The following is a 5,920-nucleotide window of genomic DNA, read 5'->3' on the forward strand; positions in this document are numbered from 1 at the left end:
TACTTTCTGTTTCTTGTCTGTGACTGCTATGTGACTGGCCATCTCTTTCTCCTATGGCTGTGGACAGAGTCTACATGTCACCATGCCTTCCCCATTGCAATGGGCTAAAAGATCTAAAACAATGAGCCAAAATAAGTCTTTCCTTTTATAAATGTTGTTTGTATTTCCTCAGATGAGGGCATGAGATGAGAACCACTCTCAGGCCTTTCTAGCTCTTTCTGAACTCTCACTGGCTGGCTCAACTCAGCTGTTCTGCTCTAAACTCTCCAAGCTGACTGCTTCAAACCGGCTTCTCTCGCCATCAGACTGAATTGCTCTGCCTGGCCTTAAACTGGCTCTGGCGATATGTTTTAATCTACTGGCTCCTTCTTATTCTTCGGCTCATTCCATCTTCACTTGTGTCTAGCTTGTTCTATCTGCCACCTGTCTCTGTAAAACTGTCTTAGTTAAAAAAAAAACTCTCTTCTTTCTCCCTGTGCTGCTCTTAAGTGGCCTCTCTTTCCTGTCCTGTTCTTGTGAGAGCTGGGTCTATCTATCTCTGACTCATTCTGTCAATTAGATGCCACTTTCAAACATGGCTGCTTCCTTCTACAAACTAACCTTGCTTTCATTGTTTGAGATTAAAGGTGTATAATAAGGGTGTGTCAGTATTCTAGCCAGATCATACTATAATCCTGAGCATGTCTGCAGATCACATAGACCTGGAAGGTCTTTGGATGTGATCTCTTGCCAGAGCAGCCATCTTGCTAGATTAAAATTCCTCTACACCCTCTCCTAAGTATTTTCTGTCAGATGTTTTGTTATAGTGATAAGGAAAGCAATTAAAATGCTAGACAAGCACTCTACCACTGAGCTATATCTATAATCCAAGTTCAAAGGCTTAAATAAAACCATGTCACTAACGGCAGTACTTAACAAATGACAGAGGTTGTCAGATTAGATATTAGATCAAGATCTAATATCCTGCTTTCTGAAAAATGAAACCAACAAAACCCTCTACTACAAATATCCAGACTGAAAGTAAAATGACATATCAAATTATATCATTTGAAACTAAACTTACATTGTAATATTTCTGTGGTAAAAAAAATCCAACTATATATGCAGAAAACAACTCTTTATTTCTCCAAGTTTGTCTATTACATGTCCCTTAAAAATGCAAAGAATCTCTATTAGAAATAATAGTTACCATTATGGATGAATAGGGAGCTGGGGGGTAAGTAGGGCAATTTTATTGGTCAAATATAAAACCTACAATTCAATAAACAATATTTTGCTATGGTTTTTTGTGTTTGTTTTTGTTTTTTTTTTGACAAATGAACCAAGGATAGGTAACATTTTATACTGAAGGAAAACAGGTTAATAATCTACAAACACTTTCTGTCCTACAAGTTAAATGCATGTTTTTCATTCATTAAGCACAGCGTAAGTGTGCCAAACAGCTCTTTGGCTATAAAACCAAAGACAAGAGCCAGCAAACAATAATGAGAATGATAAACCTATTGAAGTTTCTCTTCACAATATCTTATTACCAAAAATCTCTAGCTCTTTAGTTCTAGACTCTGTGGAATGCCAAGACAGTGAAACAAAGCCACAGCAACAATATGTTCTTTTCTCTGCAGCAAGACCCGCTTCCAGGCACTCACTCGGCCACAAAAGAACAGTCAAGAAAGGCGAATACTGAGAACAGCTTAAAAACCAACCACGCCATGATTCCAGTTCCTTTACCTAAACCAAAGAAAGGCTCTGGATGGCCGGGATAATACATCCCAGAATAATTCCTTCCCTTACATAGCAGCTCCAAGGCCCCAATGAGATTAGGAATTTTCATTCTTCTCACAGAGAGCTGATGTGGTGAGAAAGTCGGTTGACCTCAACTTAGTGTGAAGTAATGGCCCATATTCTTTCCTCTATCCAACACATCGTTTTTATTTTATTTTAACCAGATTTATTTATTTTTTATTCTTATATGTGTGAGTATTTTCCTACATGTGAGTCTGTGTACCACACATGTACCTGCTACTCATGCTATTGGAAGTAAGAGAAGGGTTTGGAAGTCCTGGAAATGAAGTTACAGATAGTTGTAAGCCACCACATGGGTGCTTGGAGTCGAACACAGGTTCTCTGCAAGAGCAACAAGAGCACCTAACTGCTGAGCCAACTCTCCATGCCCTCTGTCCAATATTTTAAAAAATGGCTTTTTAATGCAATGTTAGGAATTCTTAGAAACCGCAGTTCTCATCCTGTGGGTCACAACCCCTTTGGGGATCTAACGACACTTTCACAAGGGTCACCCAAGGCCATCGGAAAACACACATTTGCTGTGTGATTCATAATGGTAGAAAATTACCGTTATGAAGTAGCAATGAAAATAATGTTATGATTGGGAATCACGATAACATAAAGAACTGTATTAAAAGGTTCCTGTGTTAAAGCACTCTAGAGTTCACGCTTTACCTCAGTATTGTACTGAAATTGGCTAGAGGTAGAGTCCTTTTCTGTGTATTTTTCAGTTCCCACCTCACCACAATGGTGGTCATATGTGGAAATAAAAATTTGAAGAATCTGCAGAAGTGCTCATTTTGGTCAATACTGCTTCCATTTTGAGTTGAGTTTTCTTTATTTGGAGCTGATACAGTCAATTAATCAGAGAAGCTTTTATTTGTCAGTTAACAATGGGGTGACAGCTTGTTATAAAGACATTTTAGTCATTAGAATTGTCTTAGTGACAGTTTCTATCGTTATGAGGAGGGAAGGGTTTATTTCAGCTTAGGATTCTCGGGTCACGGTCCATCACCAAGGGAAGCCAAGGTAGGAACTTAACCAGGGAAGAAACCCGGAGGCAAGAGCTGATGCAGAGGCCATGGAGGAGTGCTTCTCAGTGACTTGCTCCTCATGCCTTGCTCAGCCAGCTTTCTTACAGCACTCAGGACCACCATCTTGGGAGTGGCCCTGCCACAGTGAGCTGGCTCTTTCATATCAATCATCAATCAAGAAAATATCCCACAGGCCAACCTAGTAGTGGCATTTTTCTTTCAACTGAGGTTGCCTCTTCACAAATGACTCTAGTTTGTCTCAAGCTCACACCACACACACACACACACACACAAACCCAGCTGGCACAGGATTCAAGGAAATGTTGGCTGTAATAGGATAATAATGATGAAGGGCCAGTCTAACACTTGTTATAGATTTTTCATTAAAAAAAAAAAGTCAATGGTTACAATTAAACTCAAGTCAGAACAAGGTTTCTTGAGTAATATCCACTTCAGATTAAGAGTGTGACCCTTATAGAAGCCTTTATTTGAGGATAGGCACTATATTTTGAGACCTCACTCTTTGGCAGACTCAGCCTTAACATTTTCAGGAATTCCTGTTTTTCAGAAATCAAGTATCCTTGTTAAACAGCATCCTGTTTGTTTACTAAAGAGGTATCTTGTTAGGGTTCACACAGCTTGCTCAAGCTCACAGCTGCATGAGGAGGGGCAGGATTCAAACCCAGAACTGTGTGATCTAAAAGCTAGTGCTCTTTTGTTTTGTTTTCTGTTTTTGTTTGGTGTTTGTTTGTTTCATTTCTTTTTTTTTTTTTTTCTTCTTTAAAGTTTATTCAACCCAACACATTTTCCAACTTCACTGAGGTGGCTGACCGTATCCACGACCAAAGCCGCCTCTAAACTGGAATTCCGTCCCTCAGCCTTGGCTTTCTTGTCAGCACCGGGGGCACAGCATTCCTTCTGTAGGTGAGTCTATCTGCTCGCCCCCCCCCCTTGTGAATCTTGCAGGTCGCTCACCCTCTGGACTTTTGGGCCGAGGCCTGCCAGTCTCAGGACAGCTGCGGAGCAGGGTGGCAGGCACGATCTCCGGAGGTAGGTGGAGGTAATCTCGGAGATACTGGATGCCCTTCCTGGTAAGAAAGGTCTCCAGGCACACTGCTCCTTCACGTAGCCTTGAGACTTGAGAGACTGCATGGCCTTCATTATGTGAAGGTTGGGCACACTCTTGCCTGCCAGCTCGTGTGTTTGGGCATATGGACATCTTTCTTGGTAATCATCGCTCCTTCCTTACAAAGAAGTTCATAGATGGCAATCCGGTTCTTCTTAGGCATCAACATCATGGCAGCTGCAGGGTCCAAGGCGGAGGCTTATTTTTATTTTTAAAGACTGGGCTTCTCTATGCAGCCTTGGCTGTCCTGGACTCGCTTTGTAGACCAGAGTGGCCTTGAACTCACAGAGATCTGTCTGCCTCTGTCTCCCGAGTGCTGTGATTACAGGTGCCAGTGCTCTTAATATTGGTTCTATACTAGTAAACCATCATATATCATATGGGAATAATCCTTCTTCACTGAAATTTAAATATGCAATCATGTGACCCCTGTCTCACTGCCCTAACCCAGCCCACCCAGCTCTAGCACAAACCTTCCATCTCTCTGAGAACCAGCATGGCAAGGAAAACTAGGGGTAATCTGCTGTGGCCTCCCTTCCAGTGTCAGCTCCACACAGGGCCTGGAACACTCTATGGTCAGTAGTATCCATGCTCTTGCTCCTGTCATCACGGTCCTACCCCTACCAATTAGATGTCTTGTGTGTTGATGCTGTCTTAGTCACTTTTCTATTCCTGTGGCAAAACACCATGACCAGGTCAACATATTAAAAAAAAAAAAAACATTTAATTTGGGGCTCCTAATTCCAGGAGGCTAGAGTCTTTGACCATCATGGTAGGGAGCATGGTAGCAGACAGGCAAACATACAACAGGAGCAGGAGCTGAGAGCTTATATCTGATCCACAAGTGCTAGGCAGGGAGAGAGAGAGAAAGAGGAGAGAGGGAAGGAGGGAGGTAGAGAGGGAGGGAGAGGGAGGCAGAGGGAGAGAGAGCACACTTGAGTGAGTCAACAGGGAGTGGTGTAGGCTTTTGAAACCATTTCCAGTGACATACCTTCTCCAACAAGGCCATGCCTCCTAATCCTTCCCAGAGAGTTTCACTAACTGAAGATCAGGCCTTCAAACATATGAGCCAATGGGGACCTTTCTCACTCAAACCACCATGGGCAATAAGGCAGGTCTCCTCAGAGCTAATGCTAACTATAGATCTACCCATTGGGATCTGTCTTTCTCTGACACTGTCCAGATTTAGTTCCATTTGACAATGACAATCCCAGCCAACTAGTATCTTCCATAGATTTATACAAATTTCAGCTTGATTAGGCTTGGCAGATAAAATGAAAGGTATTCAGTTCAGCTTGAGTCTAATATATGTAGGAATTCATCATCATGAGTGTAAGTGTGCCCCAGTTCTGATAGAAAATTTTGAGACTCATATTTGTTTATTTTCCTGAAATTTAAATATTTCTGTGTGTGCTGTATTTTTATTTGATGAATCTGGCCACCATAGCATGCTTGGTCACCAAGATTATGCAAATCTGAACACTAATGTGGGGGCAAGGAGATGAAAAAAAAAATCCAAATTCTTGTCATAATGGAATATATACAAAAAAAGGTTATAATAGAAAAATGTAAAAATTTCTTGTTTGGGTATCAAACCTTTACATACATTGGTAAAATTTGACATCTTGACTTGAGAAAACATGCCTCGATTTTTTTCTTCCTTCATACTTTGGTGACCTCAATAATAACATCTTTTTCTATCCTAAAAACACTTCTCTTATGCTTGCTTCTCTGTCTGCAACCTCTGAGGAGTTCATTTCTTTAAAAAAAAAAAAAAAAAAAGACAAAACGCTATTATACTTAGAATTATAACATAAAGAAGAAAAGCCACTGGCAATGCCACTACCAAAACACAACACAATTTTTATGATGCTACCGAACAGCAGCAATAGAATTTGCTGTGTGATGTGGCAAGAGAGTTTCAAACATGGCACTAATTCTTGCCACTCTCTCCTGAAAGGATCACCATTGTCTGAAA

General features: G+C 41.0%; 1 pseudogene; it reads right to left on the reverse strand.

The window, feature by feature from the left end:
* Positions 1–3,630: 3,630 nt before the first annotated feature.
* On the reverse strand, positions 3,631–4,111 carry LOC127207691 (40S ribosomal protein S10-like; annotated as a pseudogene).
* Positions 4,112–5,920: the final 1,809 nt, after the last annotated feature.

This window comes from Acomys russatus, chromosome 24 (assembly GCF_903995435.1).
Source record: "Acomys russatus chromosome 24, mAcoRus1.1, whole genome shotgun sequence".
In the NCBI taxonomy this organism is placed as follows: Eukaryota; Metazoa; Chordata; class Mammalia; order Rodentia; family Muridae; genus Acomys; species Acomys russatus.